Source organism: Salmo salar, chromosome 16 (genome assembly GCF_965601325.2).
Source record: "Salmo salar chromosome 16, fSalSal1, whole genome shotgun sequence".
Classification (NCBI taxonomy): Eukaryota; Metazoa; Chordata; class Actinopteri; order Salmoniformes; family Salmonidae; genus Salmo; species Salmo salar.
Window position 1 is genome coordinate 24,281,371 of NC_138306.1, and position 24,447 is coordinate 24,305,817.

The following is a 24,447-nucleotide window of genomic DNA, read 5'->3' on the forward strand; positions in this document are numbered from 1 at the left end:
ACAGTACACACTGAGCTTTATTCACCTGCACATACAGTACACACTGCGAGCTTTATTCACCTGCACATACAGTACACACTGCAAGCTTTATTCACCTGCACATACAGTACACACTGAGCTTTATTCACCTGCACATACAGTACACACTGCGAGCTTTATTCACCTGCACATACAGTACACACTGCGAGCTTTATTCACCTGCACATACAGTACACACTGCGAGCTTTATTCACCTGCACATACAGTACACACTGCGAGCTTTATTCACCTGCACATACAGTACACACTGCGAGCTTTATTCACCTGCACATACAGTACACACTGAGCTTTATTCACCTGCACATACAGTACACACTGCGAGCTTTATTCACCTGCACATACAGTACACACTGCGAGCTTTATTCACCTGCACATACAGTACACACTGCGAGCTTTATTCACCTGCACATACAGTACACACTGCGAGCTTTATTCACCTGCACATACAGTACACAATGCGAGCTTTATTCACCTGCACATACAGTACACAATGCGAGCTTTATTCACCTGCACATACAGTACACACTGCGAGCTTTATTCACCTGCACATACAGTACACACTGCGAGCTTTATTCACCTGCACATACAGTACACACTGCGAGCTTTATTCACCTGCACATACAGTACACACTGCGAGCTTTATTCACCTGCACATACAGTACACACTGCGAGCTTTATTCACCTGCACATACAGTACAAAAACTGGAAACCCTTGAATCCCACATCAGCTAGAGTTACAGAAAACTCTGCAATGGAATGGCTGTTAGAGAGAGAGATAATTACCTGAGATTATAGCGGTAATATTTTAGCGCCTGTGACGTACCCCCAGATTTACTAGTGGAGGAAAATAAACAAGTGGGATGTGTCTGCTGGAGCAGAAAGAATAAGCCATTAGTACTGGGTTGATTACCGGGAGGGGGGGAGCAAGAGAGGGGGTGAAAGAGAGAGTGGGGAAAGAGCGAGAGAGCTCATTGCAGAAAGTGAGAGACAGAACAAGAGGGAGAGGGAGCATAGTGAGAGAAACTGAGAAGAGAGAGGGAGCGCTGAGAAGAGGGAACGAAAGACTGATAGCAGGATGTCAATCAAATTGTATTTGTCACATGCACCGAATACAACAGGTGTAGACCTTACAGTGAAATGCTTACTTACAAGCCCTTAACCAACAATGCAGTTTTAAGAAAATGTCATTACCAAATAATTAAAGAGCAACAGTAAATAACTATAATGGGGCTATATACAGGGGGTACCAGTACAGAGTCAATGTGTCAATGTGCGGGGGGCAACAGTGTCAATGTAATTATGAACATGTAGTTAGAGTTATTAAAGTGGCTATACATAGATAATAACATAGTAGCAGCAACGTGGGGGGAGGGGGGGGGGGGGAATGCAAATAGTCTGGGTAGCCATTTGATTAGCTGTTCAGGAGTCTTATGGCTTGGGGTTAGAAGCTGTTTAGAAGCCTCTTGGACCTAGACTTGGCGCTCCGGTACCACTTGCCGTGAGGTAGCAGACAGAACAGTCTATGACTAGAGTGGCTGGAGTCTTTGACAAATTTTAGGGCCTTCCTCTTACGCTGCCTGGTATAGAGGTCCTGGATGGCAGGAAGCTTGGCCTCGGTGATGTACTGGGCCGTACGCACTACCCTCTGTAGTGCCTTGCGGTCGGAGGCCGAGCAGTTGCCATACCAGGCAGTGATGCAACCCGTCAGGATGCTCTCGATGGTGCAGCTGTAAAACCTTTTGAGGATCTGAGGACCCATGCCAAATCTTTTCAATCTCCTGAGGGGGAATAGGTTTTGTCGTGCCTTATTCACGATTGTCTTGGTGTGCTTGGACCATGTTAAGACCTGCCATTTCAACTCAACCCAGATCTCTCTTCCTAAGACAGATTTGGACTTATTCACTTGTAGTGTATCAAACTAGGGGACCAAATGCTTAACTTTTGACCACTTTAATACACTATAAGTGAATTTGTCCAAATACTTCTGACTTCTTTCAAATGGGGGGACTAGATGCATAAAGTGCTTTCATTTCTAAACGTTAAAACAAATATTTATGAAAATACCCTCCAATTAAAGATGCCTTTCTGTACTGTTGCCTAATATGAAACAATCTCAAATCTAAAATATAGCCAAATAATAAAAAATAAAAAAAAGATTGTCCAAATACATCAAATACATAATATGGAGAGGAGTGTATACCATCACATTCATGTTTATTTAATATGTTCGTAAACCCTCATTCACAAAGTATTTTTACAATAGGTCAACGAGTACTTGAATTTGCAGTCTAAACAAGCTCAGTCAATGTGCTGAGAATTTGCAGTAAAATATATATTCCTTGCTAAAAGGAAGGCCCGTATTGCAGGTTAATGAATAAAAGTCACGATATCAGAATAAATCTTGGGAGCAAATTCTCCCCTCCGGCGACATTATTAATAGATGGAGCAGAAGAATGGAGAGGAGGATTAATCTGTCCTATGATGGATGTCTCTCCTCCTCTTCCCATGCACCTACGCTAAGGTCGTTGTGATAAGAGGATATATTTTGGGGTCTTTTAGACAAAAGGTCATGAAAAGGTAATCTACTTCCTGAGTTCAGTCAGGACTGGCAGGAGCTGAGCTGCTGTCCCGATAGCAGCTGACCCTGACCCCCCTCCCCACTTCCTGCCTGGACTGCTACACAGATTACAGTAGGAGTCTCTCTCTCTGTCTCTCTCTCTGTCTCTCTCTCTGTCTCTCTTGCTCTTTTTCTCCCCCTACTCTCTCTCTCTCTCTCTCTCTCTCTCTCTCTCTCTGTTCGCTCATAATAGGCTACTTTATCATAAGCCCAGTGTAGTGTTAGTAGTAGCTGTGTGATGAGTGCTGGGTCACGGGGTCCTGACAGTGGGTATAACAGTCAGGTGACAGAAGGATAATACCAGGGGTCAGGACAGACAGGCTGGAACACAGGTCAGGGGTCATATCCTGTTCAGGGAATCACACTCCTCTCTGCTATTCCTACAAACACACCCACACCACTGATTCTTGGAAGACCGGATTTGTGTAATTTTCCTCCTCTTTGTAAAGTTTGGGACGTACAGTATTCTGAAGAAGGCCATGATATCCTAACAATCAAAATGGTATCCGTTTTTGCACTTCAGTATTCTGCAATGCAGCTGGGACATATGTCTGTACCTTGACTGGTTGATGCACTGTCCACTCATCTCCTGTGAACTATACAGCTCCATACCACTGTGCCTCTGAAACAGAATCTGATATTCTACTCACAGTAAAGCAGGTTAAGCTTCTGGTTAAACTGCGTTGGCCCACTGATTTCTTTTTCCTGATTGCCTCTAAAATTCTGCTTATCTTTGGTTCCGCCGCCCCCCATGGAGAGGCGTAATGGACTCCCCTGAGATACCGCCCTCTGATTGGTGGGCCTACCAAGGCCCATGGCCGCTGTGCAGAATGTCACTTACACACTTTCTCCTTCCCCTCTGTAGGAAATGCTAATGAGATGTTTTGTGAGGATGTTAATTAGTCAGCTAGCCACTGATTGTCCTGTTCTTGTTGTTTACAGAGTGTATTTTACAGACGGGTGTGTGTGTGAACATGTGTGTGTCGGGGCATTAACATGGATGTTGGCGGCTGTGGAGGGTTGTGCTCAGGAACCAATTAGGGTAAAGCCTACTGTCCACCGGGGCTGCTGGGAGAAGAAAGCCCTCTGCCTGCAATGTCAAACAACCGCATTAACACCGGCCAGGGCCGGGGAGACAGGCAACAAAATAAGCACACAGACAGAATAGTTAGTCACTGAGGCTGTTAGTGTTGTCCGAGCAAAAGTAGTCCAGAGCAGGTGCAGTGAGAGGCTTCCCTTCAGCCAGGCAGGCAAACATACGTCAGTCATCCACAGACGAAGGCAGATTGAGAGGTACGGAGACGAGGAGAGAGAGGAGACAGTGCAGTAGTGTTGGGTGGTATCCAGATCTTCATACCGTTTCAGTACCATACCGGGGTATACGCTATTACTGAAAGTGCACACAAGGGCCGCTATAAAAAAAAAAAAAATCATATTGAAAATCATACTGACAGAATTTCAAAATACCTCAGTATACGGTATAAACAGTATATCGCCAAAGCCTAAGCAGTAGTAAATACCTCAGTATACGGTATAAACAGTATATCGCCCAAGCCTAAGCAGAGCTCTCCAGTCCTCACACACAGCATCAAAGTTCTACCGGAAAGTGTGTGTTTGTTTCTGTGTGTATGCGTGTGAGAGATCTTGTATGTTGTCATGTGAGGTTATACCTGTATGTCTGTGGTCATTAGTGCATATGTACAGTATGCACGTGCTATAGGCCGGTGTGTATGCCACAAATACTGTCATGGACTTTACTCTCAACTAGACCCTAACTAGTTTGCAGAGAAATGTGTGTGTGTGTGTGTGTGTGTGTGTGTGTGTGTGTGTGTGTGTGTGTGTGTCCCAGTGTGGTAACCTCCTGTGCCAGTCTTCCCCGCTGGCGGCCCTAGTGCCAAGCAACGCTCCTGCCGCACTGGCCAACAGGAAGTGACACATATGAAATGCTGACCTTGACACACACACTCACACACACACACCACCCCACAGGGCCTCAGGATGCCTCTCTTTTAGTTAGCACTCCAAAGACTGTCACCTCTCCCCTCTGTTCTCCTTGTGCCCCTCTCCGTTTTTTTTGTCTTTTCTTTTTAGTTAGTGCTCAAGACTTCCCCCTGTGTTCCTCCGCTACCCCCTCCGTTTCGCTTTCTTTTTCTCCGTTCCTTCCCAGAACTAGCGAGGAAATTGGACCTCATTTCCCAGGTCAGTGAGCAGGCCCATGTGCTCTCTCGTTCTCGCTCTCTTTGTTCATCTTGTTTTACACACTTGAGGTTATGCTTTTGCTTGCAGGTGGTCTTTTTACTCATTTTAGAATCATCAAATTATTGAAGAAAAACTATACTTTATTCTAAACAGCCCTCTTAGCACTTTGAAAATGTATTTTGTTGTCCATTCATAATTCATACACAGGGATAACAGTGTCTACTGTAGCTTTAGATGCATATACATGGGCCTACATAAGCTGGCCCAGAACCCCCTTTCAGATCCTCAAACCCCCATAAATACCCCTTACGTTAAAGCACACGGTCCTCCCTCCTCCTCCTCTCACCTCTCCTCTCGTCTCAGCTACATGAGCAGAATCATTCATGGGCCTCTGTCCTATTCCCACAGCGACACGCACTGCAAATTGGTCTGTTTCCTCACATATTAGTAGCTTGTCTCCTGTTCTCCAGGGACACTTTCACATCTCTCGCTTAATTTATTTACTTCCTGTTTACCCTTCCTGCTCAGCCATAAACACCCACCCATCCATGCATTAGTTTAGTAGAGAGAGAGAGAGAGAGAGAGAGAGAGAGAGAGAGAGAGAGAGAGAGAGAGAGAGAGAGAGAGAGAGAGAGAGAGAGAGAGAGAGAGAGAGAGAGAGAGAGAGAGAGAGAGAGAGAGAAGAGAGAGAGAGAGAGAGAGAGAGAGAGAGAGAGAGAGAGAGAGAGAGAGAGAGAGAGAGAGAGAGAGAGAGAGAGAGAGAGAGAGAGAGAGAGAGAGAGAGAGAGAGAGAGAGAGAGAGAGAGAGAGAGAGAGAGAGGCTTGGGGTGGCGTGATGTAAATGAGATGGGAGAACTCGCCTCGTCCTCTCAGCCCTCTTTCTTTCCCTGATCTCTCCTCAGAGCAGACACACACATTCACTCACCTACACTGGCCTTACCACCGTACTCTGTAGGGGATTTCAGCAGGATATAACACAGGGGCATAATATGGAGGAATATTGTGTAATATAACCAGGCTAGATATTATGGAGGGTTTTACAGAAGGCATTTGGATGATCGTGTGTGTGTGGACAAACATAACTGTGTGTGTGGCTGTGTACGTGTCTGTATTTGCGTGTGTTGTTCCGTATGTGTGTCTGTGTGAGTGTGTGTGTGTGTGACATAAGCGAGAGACTGTGGTGTTTGTTTAAAATGCTTGATTATGCATTTTACTTGGCTTGGGACATACATTCCTCTCTCCAGACTGCTAATAGAGTGGCCAGGGAGAAGAGGAGAGCCTAAATGAACCTTAAAGTGCCTCGCTGGCATTCTTCACTCACTCCCTCCACACAGGAGCGGACTGGACTGCATAGTTATCACGCGCACGCACAGTTAGCCGTCTTACGTCTGTCTAGTAAGAAGCCCCTCTGTCTTCTGAAGAGGAGAGGGCCGGGGTTTTAATTGCACTGACCACACTGAGCTATAGGAAAATGTTCTATGGAAAGAGCCGTAGAGGAATCATTTTGAATAAATCAAATAATATCTTGCTGGATATGCAGTATTTTTTAGGCCTGTCGTGAAGGTGTGTGTTTTAGAGTGATGGGTCACTAGCCAGGGGTCAGATGGGGAGAGTCTGGTTGATTTAGATGACTGACGCTGTCACTGTGGGGCATGGCTCAGACGTTATGGATATTACACCACCTGGCCCTTGTTGTCTGAACCCTATTAGGACTTCAAACTCTCTCTCCATCTGTGCTCGTTCTCTCTGTCTTCCTCCTTTCTCACCCTGGGAGGGTGCTCCTAAAGACGTCTTAGGTGAAAGGTTCCTCACATCTACAGTAGGCTTTTATCAGTAGGCTTTTAACTGCCGGGCCAGTCTTTATTAGTGCTGACTGGAGCAGAGCAGTGAAGATCCAGCCTGTCTTTAGAACACTACAGAGTCTGCTTTAATCCAGGAGGTGTTGGGCTTAGCCTGGCTATGGCTGCCAGTCTGTCTGCCGTTTGTTGTAGTCAACGTAGGGAACAAGGTGCCATCGTAGTGTTGTGGAATATGGAGACAGTCACACACCCACGCCATATTTCAAGTCTAACGGCACCACGACAATATTCTTTAGACATCTTCAAGGTCCGTTATCTTCATCTAAGGACCCAGGACAGACCATTGAAGGTCTACCAAGGACTAACACTATGATGTGTCTACATGTGTTCCAAGCAGTAATTAGACCTAATGAGATGTTTGATGTTAGGATAGTGACTGACTGTCTCTGTGAGCTCCATCCAGTCTGACGTTGTCTCTCCTCATCTCCTATTACCAGCACTGAGTCCCTCCAGACACCATCCCCTTCTCTGTCCTCTACCCTGGGTTTTTATATAGAGGTAAATAGGCTGTGTGTGTGTCAAATCAAATGTTATTTGTCACATTCGCCGAATACAACTGGTGTGGACTTTACCGTGAAATACTTGCTTACGAGCCCTTCCCAACGGTGCAGAGTTTAAAAATAATAATAATACAAATAAAATGGTAACACCAGGAATAAAATAAAAGACACAAGAATGCAGATATCTACAGGTAGTAGCAGGTCAATGTGCAGAGGTACGAGGTATTTGAGGTATGTACATAAAGGCAGGGTGGACTGATGTGTGTTTAAATAATCTTGCAGCAACAGGAAATGTGAATTATTATGTGGGTTATAATCTGAAATGACTGAAATCTGAAATTTCATAGTGGAAATTATAAACTTAAGAAGCCTTTTTAAAACTCGAATACACTACAAGTTTGAATTTCCTGCTGTGCAGGACATTTGTCAGCAAGAAAGGAGTGATTTTAAATGAAGATCTTACATCTGTAGGGTTAAGTGCCTTGCTCAAGGGAACATCGACAGATTCGTTTTCACCTTGTCAGCTCGGAGATTCAAACCAGCGACCTTTTGGTTACTGGCCCAATGCTCTAACCGCTAGGCTACTGACCCTGGCGCCCAGGTGAAAGGAGTTTCAGAGCAGCAGATTTCTACTAGAAGTGATGTATGATAGTACAGTGCATAGCATGATATACTGCTTGTAATAGGGCATTCAGGTATTATTCTAACACAGTAGCTCTGTATCTGCTTGTACAAATCTTAATTTGACCAGTTTCTCACAGCAGGAACATTTTATTTTTATTTTTTTAATTTCACCTTTATTTAAACAGGTAGGCAAGTTCAGAACAAGTTCTCATTTACAATTGCGACCTGGCCAAGATAAAGCATAGCAATTCGGCACATACAACAACACAGAGTTACACATGGAGTAAAACAAACATACAGTCAATAATACAGTAGAAAAATAAGTCTATATACAATGTGAGCAAATGAGGTGAGATAAGGGAGGTAAAGGCAAAAAAGGCCATGGTGGCAAAGTAAATACAATATAGCAAGTAAAACACTGGAATGGTAGATTTGTAGTGGAAGAAAGTGCAAAGTAGAACAAATGGGGTGCAAAGGAGCAAAATAAATAAATAAATAAATACAGTAGGGGAAGAGGAATGTGCTAAATTATAGATGGGCTATGTACAGGTGCAGTGAATAATAATTTGCAACAGGAAATGCTAATTCTTATGTGGATCATAATGAATGGGCATTTTTGTAGGGGTTGATACATTTTTCGTTAAGGCAAATCAAGTCTGACATTTTAAAATAGGCTTCTAAAGTTTGTAATTCCTTTTAAAACTTACTCTACAAGTTTGCATTTCCTGTGACCACCGAGTGATCAAACTAAGATAGCAGATCTGTCATCGGTTGTGTGTGTGTGTGTGTGTGTGTGTGTGTGTGTGTGTGTGTGTGTCTTTAACACACAATTTCTTGTCCACTAAATCTGTTTCAGAATGTGTATGATCCATAGCTGGGGGTTGCGGTGGTATTGCATAACCATGACAACAAAGTACTGTAGCACCATAGTAGCATCTGTATTCCAGTGACCCTGCAGTCACCCTGTGAGGAGATGAGAGCTGTGCAGGCTGTTAGTCTGTTATGGCCGTCAGGGAACCTCATATTTTTTTAGCAGAATCAGGGTTTTAATGGAGTGTGAAGCACCACTATAAAACGTTTTGTTGATCAGTGATGTTGTGGCAGCTAGGGCCTAAATGCAACTACAGTTCACATACACACCTCACCTACACAGTTCAGGATTTAGTATTTTACTGGTGTGTGTGTTTTTGTGATTGTTTTTGTGATTTGTTTGTATGTTTTTGTGATTGTTTTAGTGACTGTTTGTGTTTATATTTGAGAGATGTGTGCCTTGGTTCCCTTGTATCCTGGCTTTGTAATCCAAACTTGTGTGTGTGTGTGTGTTGGTCTCAGATCAGAGAACAGGTGTAATTTCCCCTGTAGTAAAACCCTACAAGCGGCAACATGGGAGCAGGGAAGATATTACAGGTTAAACTCTGCTCTGCTCTGGTCTGTTCCACTACTAGACTACAGAGATTACACAAACTACCCAGCACGCCACGACCTGTGACCACAGCCAGTCCCTCTGTGTGTGTGTGTGTGTGTGTGTGTGTGTGTGTGTGTGTGTGTGTGTGTGTGTGTGTGTGTGTGTGTGTGTGTGTGTGTGTGTGTGTGTGTGTGTGTGTGTGTGTGTGTGTGTGTGTGTGTGTGTGTGTGTGTCAGTGGGTGTGTGTGTGTGTGTGTGTGTGTGCGTGCAGAGGGAGGCTCAGAGGTGTCAGAGCTGTTTCCTTCAGACCGTAAGCCTTTATTAGGGCCCAGGTCTACAGGGGACCACAGGGCAATATTGCTTTATGTGTGCCAGCGGGGAGGTGTGTGTGTTTTGTTAGTGGATGAAACTCCACTAACTCTCCTGTGTAGCTCTTATGTGTTATAACTATGAACTTCTAACTCAGACTCTGTTTATGAATGAGGCATCGGGGGAACCATGTCTCATAAAGATGTCTACATAGGTGTTGACCTATGAACCCCAACATTGCCCTCTACTCTCATCCTGGAACACCAGGCAACAATCTAAAGTAGACCTGTTTTGGGGGACCTTTTTTCCCCTCCCTCTATCTCTGACTTTACGGTACAGGTTAATTGACTCCGCTCTGCCATTCTCAACGCCTGTATATGCATGGCAGTGAACAGTGACTTAATTGGTGACTCATCTCCCCTCTGAAGGGCACTGCTGTCCATACTGAGTCATGATGCATTTGCTGAAATAACACTGTGTGTGTGTCCCTGCAGCCCATTAATACAGTGTCATGATGAATTAGGCCAAATAAACTCTGGCCTGATGAGAGATGACCAGCTAACGCTCCCTCACTGGGATAACACAAAGCCAGAACAAAGGGGGCTTACACCCTGCTGTGTGTGTGTGTGTGTGTGTGTGTGTGTGTGTGTGTGTGTGTGTGTGTGTGTGTGTGTGTGTGTGTGTGTGTGTGTGTGTGTGTGTGTGTGTGTGTGTGTGTGTGTGTGTGTGTGTGTGTGTGTGTGTGTGTGTGTGTGTGTGTGTGTGTGTGTGTGTGTGTGTGTGTGTGTGTGTGTGAGAGAGAGAGATGTGGGATGGGGTGTGTGAACAGAGTGGGATAAGGCCAGGGGTCTAAAAGTGGAGCAGAACAGGGAAGGGGTAGCAGTCGGCCTTGTAACCTTTTTGTTACCAAATCTCCTTCAGGTAAGAACTATATGTTTCAGATCGTGACTCATTAAGCCCTCACATTGATAAAAGAGAGAAGGAGAGAGTGGAGGAGTAGAAGAGCGAGGGGAGGAGGTGAGAAGCAGAGGGAGAAAAGGGGAGGAGGGGTGGAGGCGATGAAGAGGTTCATCTATACATCCTGAGGCGTACTGGCAGACCACAGGTCGTCCTCAGGAAGACTGATGCCTAACCATCAGCTGCAAACTCCATCTCCCATAAATCCCATACATCGCTTGTGTCTGTGTGTGTGTGTGACTGATGGATCTGTGCCATAAAGCTTTGTGGCGTGACATGTGGAGAGCAACAAAGTGAACCCTGAGAACATAATGTACCAGTGCTCCAGGTTAATGTCAACGATCCCTGAAAGGGAGGGAGGAGAGGAGCGGCTTTGACATTACATTGGTTCAGCAGGCTATAAGTGTGAGGCTGACCCAATGTTGCCTGAAGTGCAGTCATTGAATAGTTATTGTCCTGTAGATTTATTGTCCCATGTATCAGAAATGTAGACATAAATGTACCTTTATTATGGCCCATTTGTCATTTGTCTTTTATCATTGCCAAACGTTTGTCAAAGGGTGGATATTAGTAATTTAGCTTCAGGGTGTGTGTGTGTGTGTGTGTGTGTGTGTTTCTGTGTATGTGTCCATGTGCGTGAGCAGTGCAAGACTAAGATGAATGGCGTTCATTACGTGGCCTAATCATAAAGCCCAGAGAGGAAGTGCAGACCTGGCCAGACAGGACCTGAAGACATGTGCACTTCCTCATTAACAGAATCCCATCAGGGTCATAAAGCACCAGCCCAAAATGCTCAATGAAAATGCACCGATAGGGAGGAAACTCCCAAAAGTAATTCAAGATATTAGTATGGCTCGGAGAGAAGATATTTGTATGATTGGGATGGTTTGAATATGGGGGAATATGAACAGTATTGATACTTGATTAAACTCCCAAGATGGGCTTTTGGAAATGGGCTTTAAGAGTGAAAAATAAGCTAATTTAGCACGCAAACGAAAAAGGGGTCAGACACAAGACCGGTGCCCCTCTCTCTTCTCTCCCTCCTCTGTCCCTTCTCCTTCTCCTCTCTCACCCCATGATCTTCTTGAGTCCCTGGAGTCCACTTCATTCATCACCTGTGTTTGATTCCTCCGTTCTCTCCCCCCGTCCTCTCCTCCAGTGCAGCCAGGAGAGGTAATAGTGCTGTGTTACCTGGGATCAGCAGGTTTGCTGTGTTGGCGTGCTGCTCGGCCATATGGTTACCCACTGGGTGAACACTTTGATTAATGTTACCCACAGCACACTTTCTACACTCATATCTGATCCTGAAAACAGAAACCCAACTCTCTCTCTCTGTCTCTCTCGCTAGCTCTATCTTTGTTTATATCCCTCTTAAACTCAATAATTCTGTTTGTTTGTTGGTAAACACTCTACTTTATGTGAGAGAGAGAGAGGCAGAGAGGAAAATACATAGAGAAACTGGTGGTAGATGTAAGTGGCCTGTACAGTACAGTTGATTAGGCCCCTGGTGTGTCGGTGTTATGGTAGATATCTCTATTAGTCGCCTCTCTTCCCTGGCCTCTCCTGTGTGCTGTGACTTCTGTCTGTCCCTGATGTGTACACACACACACACACACACACACACACACACACACACACACACACACACACACACACACACACACAGTCAGATAGGAGGCCGTGCTGTGGGCTAAGCAGTAACGAGGAGGTGAACAGATGCTGGCGTCACAATATCAATACGGCAGAGAGAGAGTGTGTGTGTGTGTGTGTGTGTTACCCTGGCAGAGTTCAGCCATGAGACAGCATTAACGGGACAGAGACCTCTCAGGTGAGCAATTAACTATCTGCAAATGATACTACATAACGCTCTCTGTTACACAGCTGCATAAGGTGTGTGGAGCAGCTTTACGGGGGGAAGTCGTTGCATTTGCTCCTGAGGAGCGGAGGGACGATGTCCCCATTGACACTGAAATGAACCATCCTCTCACAGGGTCAGAAGTTCATACCTGTTCTTCTATTATGGTATAATAAGACATCAACCCAGCAGAAACAATATGCAGACACTGTTATTGTGGCTCATCCTTTATCACCAGACAGATGCTTTGTTCTGCCCTCAGTTTTTTTTCATCTGCTCGATGGTTCTCTATTTTGGTCTTCCTACGTCTTGTTAAGTGCTGCCATTCCCCAGCTCCTGGATGAGGCCCAGAGGGCCCCTAGTGAGACCAGGGGCTGGGAATGGGCTGTCTGCCCCATCCGGAGATGCCCAAGGTGGGCCGTGAGGCTCGGTAAATCTCCCTGATTGTGCTGGGGGTGATACCACGGTGGCCAGCCCTCCACAGAGGCTGTTTGACATGCAAATGGTGACTATAACTCAGAGATAATGTAGACCTGAGAACACTGGTAACACTCTTCCTCCTCCTCCTTGTCCCTCCATCCTTCTGTAATTTACCACAGATTTAGGAGCTGAGAGAGAAGGGTAGAGTCTCATGGTGGTATAATAACTGTTGACCAGAGTATTATATAGGAATAGATTTAAGTGCCAATATGAGTTGCTTCAAAAGAAAGTAGCGCGACCTAAAAGGTGACGCTGCATGTCTAGTAGAAGTAAATCTAATACTTTTAACATTTAGCAGATGCTCTTATCCAGAGTGAGTTCCTTGCTCAAGGAAACATCAATAGATTTTTCACCTAGTCGACACAGGGATTCCAACTAATGACCTTTTGGTTACTGGCCCAACGCTCTTAACCCCTAGGCTACCTGCCACCCCATTCTTTACACCCTTTCTATATCCGTCAAAACAAATGGACACCGTGAAGTGAGGGAGGACGGTGGAGGAGAGGTGGAATGAACAGGGGAGAAGTAGAAGGAGTAATTGTGCAGTCCTTTGCTGAATTGTTCTGTGGAGGCAGTTTTAAATCCCTCCTATTATTTTAATCATCTGCCTTTTACTGCGTCTGCTCGGATCATTTGTTTGCAAACTGGGTTATTTGGAGAGGGAGGCTCACGGGTAATTTCATGCTACGGAGCATCTCTACCTACAAGTTAATGAGGAAAGGACTGTTGTTTCCACTAGTACAGGACGCTGCTAAGAGGAGACCAATTTAGTAGAGATTAGATGGATAGAAAAAAAAAAACTCTACATAACAAAGAACATGCACAATAGGAATCATCGACGATGACAATCAAGTCAGAAATGTTTTCCATTGGGATCCTGTATACTAAAACAGTGATGAGAGGTGTGTGTTAGTGTTTTCCTTGGGGGTGTTCTTTTGGTTAGATTGTGGTTGGGAAAATCAGTTCTGTATCAGGTTAAGAACTACAGTGCTTTCAGAAAGTATTCACACCCGTTGACTTTTTCCACATATTGTTGTGTTCCAAAGTGCGATTTAATATAGATTTAATTGTCATTTTTTGTTAACGATCTATACAAAATACTAGAGAGTGGTACTCAGTAATGTGTTGTATTTGCCTCAAACATAACACTTTGTATTCAGGACAAAAATGTAATTGCTTTGCCACATTTTTTGCAGTATGACTTTAGTGCCTTGTTGCAAACAGGATACATGTTTTGGAATATTTGTATTTTCACTTTGTCATTTAGGTTACTATTGTGGAGTAACTACAATGTTAAACCATCCTCAGTTTTCTCCTATCACAGCCATTAAACCCTGTAACTGTTTAAAAGTCTCCACTGACCTCATGGTGAAATTCCTGAGTGGTTTCCTTCCTCTCCGGCAACTGAGTTAGGAAGGTCACCAGTATCTTTGTAGTGACTGGGTGTATTGATACACTATCCAAAGTGTCATTAATAACTTCATCATGCTCAAAGCGACATTCAATGTCTGCTTTTTTAAATTGACCCATCTACCAATAGGTGCCCTTCTTTGCGAGGCATTGGAAAACCTCCCAGGTATTTGTGGTTGAATCTGTGTTTGAAATTCACTGCTCAACTGAGGGACCTTACAGATACTTGTATGTGTGGGGTACAGAGATGAAGTAGTCATAAAATAATGTTAAACACTATTATTGCCCACTGTGTGAGTCTATGAAACTTACACTACGTGACCAAAAGTATATGGACACCTGATCGTCGAACATCTCATTCCAAAAGTATGGGTGTTAATATGGAATTGGTCCCCCCTTTGCTGCTATAACAGCCTAAACTCTTCTGGGAAGGCTTTCCACTAGATGTTTGAACATTGCTGCAGGGACTTGCTTCCATTCAGCCACAAGAGCATTAGTGAGGTCGGGCACTGATGTTGGGTGATTAGGCCTGGCTAGCAGTCGGCTTTCTAATTCTTCCCAAAGGTGTTCGATGGGGTTGAGATCAGAGCTCTGTGCAGGCCAGTCAAGTTCTTCCACACCAATCTCGACAAACCATTTCTGTATGGACCTCGCTTTATGCACGGGGGCATTGTGATGCTGAAACAGGAAAGGGCCTTCCCCAAACTGGTGACAAAAAGTTGGATGCACAGAATTGTCTAGAATGCCATTGTATGCTGTAGTGTTAAGATTTCCCTTCACTGGAACTAAGGGGCCTAGCCCAAACCATGAAAAACAGCCCCAGACAATTATTCCTACTCCACCAAACTTTATAGTTGGCACTATGCATTCGGGCAGGTAGCGTTCTCCTGGCATCCATTCGTCCGTCGGACTGCCAGATGGTGAAGCAGGATTCATCAATCCAGAGAACGTGTTTCCTTAGGCTTGTGTGCGGCAGCTCGGCAATAGAAACCCATTTCATGAAGCTACCAACGAACAATTCTTGTGCTGATTTTGCTTCCACAGGCAGTTTGAAACTTTGTAGTGTGTTGCAACCAAGGACAGACAATTTTTTACACGCTACACGCTTCAGCACCATTCTGTGAGCTTGTGTGGCCTACCACTTCGCAGCTGAGTCGTTGTTGCTCCTCTAGCAGGGAAGAAATTTGACAAACTGACTTGTTGGAAAAGGTGGCATCCTATGACGGTGCCACGTTGAAAGTCACTGAGCTCTTCAGTAAGGACATTCTACTGCCAATGTTTCTATGGAGATTGCATGGCTGTGTGCACGGGTTCTAAATACCTGTCAGCAACTGGTGTAGCTGAAATAGCCAAATCCACTCAGGGTGTCCACATAGTTTTGTGTATATATAGTGTATTTAACTTTTTTTTACTCCAGAACTTATTTAGGGTTGCCATAACAAAGGGGTTGCGTACTTAATGACTCAAGACATTTTCAGCGTTACATTTGTTATTAATTTAAAAAAAGAAAAATGTAATTCCACTTTGACATTATGCGGTATTGTGTGTAAGCCAGTGACGACAAAAACGAAATTTAATCCATTTTAAATTCAGGCTGTAACAGCAAAATGTGGAAAAAGTCAAGGCATGTGAATTCTTTCTGAAGGCACTGTAGGTTACACTGTGAAATTCCTGTCCACATTTTACCACGGTCAACTAGCTCTAATTTGTGCTTTGCTCTTGGTCATTCTAAAATCAAGAATCGAATATCCTCTTTTAAAACGTTGAAAAGGATACCCGATCTTACCGATCTTTCATTATACAGTAGCAACATTTTTTTCAACATTTGAAAAATTATTTAGGGTAGAGTTCAAAATTGTATGAATACTTTGTTTCAGATCTTACAGATCAAGATGCGTGAATACCTTTACACAATCTCTCTCACTCTCTGTCTGTCTGTCTCCCCCCCTCTCTCCCTACCCCTCTCTCTGGGTATTGTTAGTCAATTCATGGCGTGCGGCCCAGCCCAACTCAATTAACATGGAGCCTGATTACATTTAGATGCAAGACCATAGACAGGCCTATCCAACTCTGCAACGCACCATACTGGGAAATAATAGCCCCTTTTAATGTAATTACACCTCTACTGAGGAGAGAGAGATGGAGGGATAGTGAGATGGAGGGGCAAGGTGTCGGTCTGCCTCTCACCGCCCGTAACCTCTCCTCCCTGTCTGTCATTTGTTCATTCGCTTGTCCCTCTGTTCCCAGGCAAGGTAAATTGAATTCGGGTGCATGAATTAAAACAATAACAAAAATTGTTGACGAGGCATGGCTTGTTCTCTCTCATACTCTGGTCCACTGACAGTCTGGGGCTGCCTGACCCCTGACCTTCGCCTGGGTCATGTGACGCATATATTACATTGTTCCATGAGCTCCTCTGTGGTTCACGACCAGGAGGAACACATGAGGAGAATACTTTTAACAAAAAACTCTATATAGCACAATCAGGTGTTGAGCTGCAATGGCACTAAATCAGGTAAGGAAATAAAGTAAGATTGTTTAACCCAAAGTGAGAGAGAGCGAGAGATTGAGAAAAAAGGAACACTTTTAAAATGTTATTTCCAGGCTAAACCCTTGTGACAATGGAAAGCACTTAGCAGTTTAGTTTAGAACGTTCCTAAACAAAAGAGTTTAATGAAAGTGGTTCCAGAACCCTTCTGAGAACATTCCCTCATCAAAATATAAATTATTACATTATTCAGATCAAAGACCTCCATGCATCATAATGGCCGGATCCTTTTCTTATTCAATTATGCTACACTTGTGTTTTTATGATGCACACGCAAAGCAGAGGAATAAACTAAATCAAAGGGACTTCATTTATCATCTGTGTGTGCGAGCGTGTGTGTGTGTTTGTGTTAGATTGCCAGCCCTTAAGTTACTGAGATGATAAAGTGTATTGGCCGCATCTTTTGGAAGAGGTAAAAAAAGATATAGCAACCCACTAATTCGGAACAAAGCAATCATGCGGCAAAAGAGCACTTGAAAAGAACGCATTATTTTGTATCTTCAGAAAGTGAGCTTATTTGCTGACACTCACAAATAGAAAGTTGTGTGAGTAAAGTGAAGTGGGGTCTTGTAGTTTGTGACTTCTTTGTTATCTAGCCCAGACATAATCAGCATCTAAAGCTGTGTGCCGTCCGCCACCCCATCACCAAAGCTCTCTACAGAATTGCAAAATAAGCTTGGTGTGAATATGTGATTGCTAGTGTTTATTGTGAGATGTGGATATTACAGAGCAATATGGATCACATTAAGACCCTGGTTGTTAGAGTATTGGTAACACAGAAGACATGCACGCCGGGAAAACCTGCACCGTCGGCATATCTTGCGGAAAGGGGAGGGAGAAGGATAAAAGGGAGGAGAGGGGAAAAGGAGGGAGAGAGAGATGGAGGGATACGAGGGCTGTGGGGAGAGGAGGATGAGAGGAGAGTAGAGAGAGATGAGGAGAGAAAAGAGTCAGTCGGGATGTCTGTATGATAACAACAGCACCTTATTTAAATCTCTGTCACTTTCTGATGCACATCTGATGCTGCACTGAAGTAGAAAGATGAATATGAGAGAAGGAGGAATATGAGAGAGGGAGGAGAAGGAGGAATATGAGAGAGGGAGGAGAAGGAGGAATATGAGAGAGGGAGTAGGAGGAATAGAAGAGGAGCAAAGGGCGTCTGTGCGCGTGATCTGTGCCTGAGGCCCCATGGCCCTGCTCTGTCTTCATCTGAAAAGCAAACGCTGCAATTATGATGACCTCTCTGTCCTCTTCATTTCCCATCTCTCTGTCTTTCTTTCTTGTGCTGTACTTTATGTTTTGCTAGAGGATAAAGAAAATCAGAGGTCTCTCCAAAAGACCTCTCTCTACTCAGACCTCCATTCCTTCCTCTGTCCAGAGAGAAAGCAAGACTTCTGTCTATTCTAAGACATACTAATAGCATCTCTCAGTCCTGATGTATCTTTCTCTAAGTGTCCTCTCCGAAGGCCTGTTCTCTTGTTAAAGTGACTGAAACAATTATAATGCGGTCGTATGTCATCTCCTAGTAGACTAGCCTAGGCCTGGTATATAGTGGTGATTATTCACCAGACTAGGAGCTGTAATCACAGGAACAGACACCAGTAAAACACACACTGCTCACACCACTTAACTTCCATGTCAGAGAGAAATAGGAAATATTTTTTTTCTATATCTAACTCTTCCCTTTTCTCTCTCTTCCTGTCTTTCTATTATCTCTCTCTCACCTTCACTCTCCACCTTCACTCTCCCTCGTCTCTCTGAGCACAGTTCACACCACTCGAATTAACACATTGAAGCTTTAATTAATGAATGTGTTTAATTAGTCGTAATTGCAGGGTTTACCAACAGGACCCTGTCTAGCCCTGATGCTAGACAAAATAAATTGGATTGTAGTTTAGGCCAGTGAAACACAAATGACAAAATACTCAAAAGAAATTCAAATGTAATTAAATACATCTTTCAAATACATGGAATAGAAATACTGCCTGTGCGTGTTTGTGTGTGTGTGAGCTGCTCTCCAGTGTTGAAAGTATCAGGATGTACAATATGTGCCTCATTCTCCATGTTCCTCATCTGGAAAATCATCCTGCGTCCATCCCTCATCTTTCCCATATAAGCTCAACAGTCGCTTGATTTGTAACTTGATTTCAGGAAAGGGAAAACCTGTAGATTACCCTGCTTTCATTAGGGGGGAAAACCCTGTCTGTGTCAGACAGAGAAGAAATCAATTTAATACAGACTTAACTGGAGGAAATTGCATATTCTGCCTGTATGTGCTGAACAGGCACTTTTCCCTTCCTACCAGAGACTGGCCTCACAATTAATTGTGGTGTGTGTGTGTGTGTGTGTGTGTGTGTGTGTGTGTAACTGAGAAAGGGAGCTCAGTACTTAGACTCAGATCCTAAGTAGAGACACAGCCAGGTGGAGGTGTGTGTGTGTATCTGTGCGTGTGTGCGTTTGTATGTATGCCTGTGTGACTCAGCCAGGTGGAGAGGAGATTGGTGGGTATTTATGAAGGAATGTCACATTTCTGACAGGATGATTTATGACCAGTTCACACTGCCGTTTCCCTCTTTCCCCTTTTCTCTTTCTACCCCAAATATATACACTGAACAAAATTTTTAAACGCAACATTTAAATTGTTTCATGTTTCATGAGCTGAAATAAAAGATCCCAGAAATGTTTCATACGCACTAAAAGCTTATTTCTATCAAATGTTGTGCACAAATGTGTTTACATTCCTGTTAGTGAGCATTTCTCCTTTGCCAAGATAATCCATCCACCGGACAGGTGTGGCATATCAAGAAGCTGAATAAACAGCATGATCATTACACAGGAGCACCTTGTGCTGGGGACAATAAAAGGCCACTCTAAAATGTGCAGTTTTGTTACACAACACAATCCCACAGATGTCTCAAGTTGTGAGGGAGCGAGCAATGTCCACCAGAGCTGTTGCCAGATAATTTAATATTAATTTCTCTACCATAAACTGCCTCCAACGTTTGGCAGTACATGAGTGCCCCATGGTGGTGATGGGGTTATGGTATGGGCAGGCATAGCTAATGACAACAAACACTATTGCATTTACATTTTAGTCATTTAGCAGACGCTCTTATCCAGAGCGACTTACAGTAGTGAATGCATACATTTCATACATTTTTTTCTCCATACTGGTCACCCGTGGGAATCGAACCCACAACCCTGGCATTGCAAACACCATGCTCTACCAACTGAGCCACACGGGACCAATGACAATTTGAATGCACGGTGACATTGTAACGAGATCCTGGGGCCCATTGTCGTGCCATTCATCCGCCGCCATCACCTCATCTTTCAGCATGATAATGCACGGTCCCATGTTGCAAGGATCTGTACACAATTCCTGGAAGCTGAAAATGTCCCAGTTCTTCCATGGCCTGCATACTCACCAGACATGTCACCCATTGAACATGTTTATGATGCTCTGGATTGACGTGTACGACAGCATGTTCCAGTTCCCGCCAATATCCAGCAACTTCACACAGCCATTGAAGAGGAGTGGGACAACATTCCACAGGCCATAATCACCAGCCTAATCAACTCTGTGAAGATGTGTCGTGCTGCATGAGGCAAATGGTGGTCCCACCAGATGCTGACTGGTTTTCTGATCCATGCCCCTACTTTTTTTTAAGGTATCTGTGACAAACAGATGCATAACTGTTTTCCCAGTAATGTGGTATGGCAACTGCTCGGCTTCCGACCGCAAGGCACTACAGAGGGTAGTGCGTACGGCCCAGTACATCACTAGGGCCAAGCTTCCTGCCATCCAGGACCTCTATACCAGGCGGTGTCAGAGGAAGGCCCTAAAAATTGTCAAAGACTCCAGCCACTCTAGTCATAGACTGTTCTCTCTGCTACCACACATCAAGCGGTACCAGAGCACCAAGTCTAGGTCCAAGAGGCTTCTAAACAGCTTCTACCCCCAAGCAATAAGACTCCTGAAAAGCTTATCAGATGACTACCCAGACTATTTGCATTGCCCCCCCCCACGCTGCTGCTACTCTTATCTATGCATAGTCACTTTAATAACTCTACCTACATGTACATATTACCTCGACTAACTGGTGCCTCCGCACATTGACTCTGTACTGGTACCCCACTGTATATAGCCTCGCTATTGTTATTTTACTGCTGCTCTTTAATTATTTGTTACTTTTATTTATGTATTTTTCTTAACTGCATTGTTGGTTAAGGGCTTGTAAGTAAGCATTTCCCTGTAACCTGTTGTATTCGGCGCATGTGACTGTTACGCACACCTCTTGGAGGGAACGCTACACCCTGCTACACTCAATTCCCCGTGGAGTGAAAGAGGTACGTGACTGTAGGTGGAGTGAAAGAGGTACGTGACTGTAGGTGGAGTGAAAGAGGTACGTGACTGTAGGTGGAGTGAAAGAGGTACGTGACTGTAGGTGGAGTGAAAGAGGTACGTGACTGTAGGTGGAGTGAAAGAGGTACGTGACTGTAGGTGGAGTGAAAGAGGTACGTGACTGTAGGTGGAGTGAAAGAGGTACGTGACTGTAGGTGGAGTGAAAGAGGTACGTGACTGTAGGTGGAGTGAAAGAGGTACGTGACTGTAGGTGCGGGTAAGTATGATAGAGACAGAATATATTACCGTTTACAGGGAATTTATTTCCTTCACATGGTACTTTGGGGAAAAGGGGCTGGATGGAACCAAAGAAAGTAAAAGTTAAAGAGCCCCCCTCTCCTACCTAACTAGCACCAACTGGCACACTAACCAAAATACAGGGGGTGGTCCACCCAGGTCTTACCTAATGTGCATAGACAGAGTACATACTACAGGTATATGTATGCCCACAGGCCTCTTGCCTAAGCACTCCCAAGGTGCCTTCCCCTTCCCCCCTGGGAACAAATGAAACAGAATAATACAAACTTAAAGTGAACAATTTCACTAATCAAAAACACAGTCCTATGGCGTACACAAACATCAGGACCAGCTACAAAATACTTTACAAAAATTCATGCAGACCAACAACAAAACACAGGACATACCAAGAAGCTCTCTCTTTCTAACAAAGGAACACTGACTTTTAAAGATGCAGAAGGAGTCGGTAATTGGAAACAGCTGTTCTCCTGACGAGAGGGCGGGGTCAGAGCGCCAATCTGCACTGGGGACGACCAATCAGCTGCTTTGGACTTCAGGAAGCCATTTCCTGAAATACACACCAACCCACAACAACACAGAAACTGGGGAACATAACAGTGACAAATTAAATTTGATTTGATTTTTGATTTAATGTGAAATCCATTGATCAGAGCCTCATGAATTTATTTCAATTGACTGATTTTCTTACGTGAACTGTAACTCAGTAAAATCTTTGAAATTGTTGCATGTTGCGTTTTATATTTTTGTTCAGTATATCTCTGATCAAATACAGTCTTAAAAGCTGATGACCAAGTGGAGTGGTCAGGAGAAGGTCAGGAAGGTTTTATTCTGGTTTGTTCTCTTCCCTCCAGTCAGGCCTGTTCTAGTCTCAGGCTGTGGCTGACTGAGCTGTTCAAAGCCAGCTCTCTTAATTGCTTTTATAAGGTGCCCTTTTCACATGGGAACTTCTCTGCTCACTCACTTTCACACATAGAACTTGGTATAATTTTACTTTCTGTTAACAGTATTAACACACAACATTACAATTGTTACTGAGAGTTTGCCTGTATGCATATAAACTGCTGATAAAATGTTACAACTACTTTGTTATGATGATTATATAATCCCGCTCCATCTCCCTTTCTCTATATCTCCCTATATTTCTCCTCATCCCCCGTCTGCATCCTTTTCTCCGTTACTCCTGATAGGTTGGGTTGAGGTGGGGGGGGGGGGGGTTTGATCTCGTAAGTGTCCTCAGTCCTGTGGGAGGTGGTTGGTGGGGGCAGGTGAGGTGAGAGGGGCAGTATGGGTGAGGGGGGTGAGAGGGAGCTAGTGCATTAACCCAGTGCATTATTTGGCCGTTCCACTCTTCTAGCTCCATTAGGGCTGGCTTCAACACTATTAAAGGGGTGTGTGTGTGTGTGTGTGTGTGTGTGTGTGTGTGTGTGTGTGTGTGTGTGTGTGTGTGTGTGTGTGTGTGAAGGGAACAGTAGAGTGGTCTAGTGTCTTATTGAACAGGAAGGGGCTCGGTCCCCTCATACCTCTTAATTTGATTGGATTGGATGGCCAAGTTTAGAATGATATTACAGCCGCCACCCCCTTTCCTCTCGCTTTCCTCTCTCTCTCTCCCTCTGTCTCTTAAATCTCTATGCATCTCTCAACACACTTGGGAGGAGGTGTGTGGTACCTGTGTCATTTGTCTCAGGTGTGTGGTACCTGCCTGACTTTACTTTCCTTCTCTGCTCATCTGTGTAATGCAGGAGGGTATGTGATTTTATTTTATAAGAGAGAAAGGATCCCATCATCTTCTTGTTATATTTTTGTGTATTTCCCCATCCTCTTTCTTGCTCTTTCCTCCCGATCTCTCTCTTTCTGTATCTCTCTAGTTCTTTTCTTTCTCACTCCCCCCGTCTCCCCATGCACTCTTTCTCTCTCTCTGTCTGTGGTGAAAGTCAGAAAGGTCACAGTGATGTTACAGACAGCTGTTCTCTGGGGGTGATGGGTGGGGCGGTGTGGGGGCAGGGGGAGGGAGTGGCATCTGAAGCTTGTGTTGTCATCATGGTGACCTTGTGCTTTGAGTCCCCACCATGTGTCTGTTTTTGCCGACAGACAGACAGACGACAGAAAGACCCCAGACCATCTTGCTCAGTCTGCTCCCAAATCCACCCAAAACCTGAGTGGAAGGTGATGCATTGACTTCATGATTCTGTTTTTAGTATTCAGCCAATCAATAGAACAATACTTTCAAAGTCTGAGAATTTAGCCAGAATTTGTATTTCATCAAAGTCAGAGTTAGTATCTGACAGAAGTCCAAGGTGGTATGTAGCCAGTAGCCATGTCACCACTCCACTAGCGTCCCCTGGTATAGACTAGTCAGCGTTAGTGCACTCAGTGTTACCAGAGCAGCTTCACTGGCTCTCACTTCCTCAGCGCCCTTCAGGAGACCACGACTTGTCAGCCTCCTCGTTAAACCCCTGAACAATTGCGTCCGCATGTTCGCTCTTGCTCTTTCTGCCTCTCTCCTTTTTCCCCCTTTTCTCCTTCTGAAACCTGGCCATCTGTCTAATTGTTCACCTCCATCGCTTTAATGCTTTTTACATGCTTTTCCCCCTCTTTCCAGGCAATAAAGTTTATTTTCTTCGCAAGACTTCAATCTGTATGGGGAGGGTTAGGAGGCAGGTGGAGGGAGGGAGGGTTAGGAGGCAGGTGGAGGGAGGGAGGGTTAGGAGGCAGGTGGAGGGAGGGCAGGTTAGGAGGCAGGTGGAGGGAGGGCAGGTTAGGAGGCAGGTGGAGGGAGGGTTAGGAGACAGGTGGAGGGAGGGAGGGTTAGGAGGCAGGTGGAGGGAGGGAGGGTTAGGAGGCAGGTGGAGGGAGGGAGGGTAGGCAGGTGGAGGGAGGGAGGGAGGGTAGGCAGGCAGGTGGAGGGAGGGAGGGTAGGCAGGCAGGCAGGTGGAGGGAGGGTTAGGAGGCAGGCGGAGGGAGGGAGGGCGGGTTAGGAGGCAG

The 24,447-nt window shown here is 44.7% G+C and overlaps 1 long non-coding RNA gene across 1 annotated transcript in view; it reads left to right on the forward strand.

Annotated features, from left to right (window-relative positions):
• LOC106573387 (WW domain-containing oxidoreductase) overlaps positions 1-24,447 on the forward strand; it is a 256,795-nt gene that overhangs the window by 16,987 nt on the left and 215,361 nt on the right. The window contains exon 6 of the long non-coding RNA XR_006759697.2: positions 19,295-19,307. This is a non-coding gene — a long non-coding RNA (WW domain-containing oxidoreductase). The remainder of the gene's footprint in view (positions 1-19,294; positions 19,308-24,447) is intronic.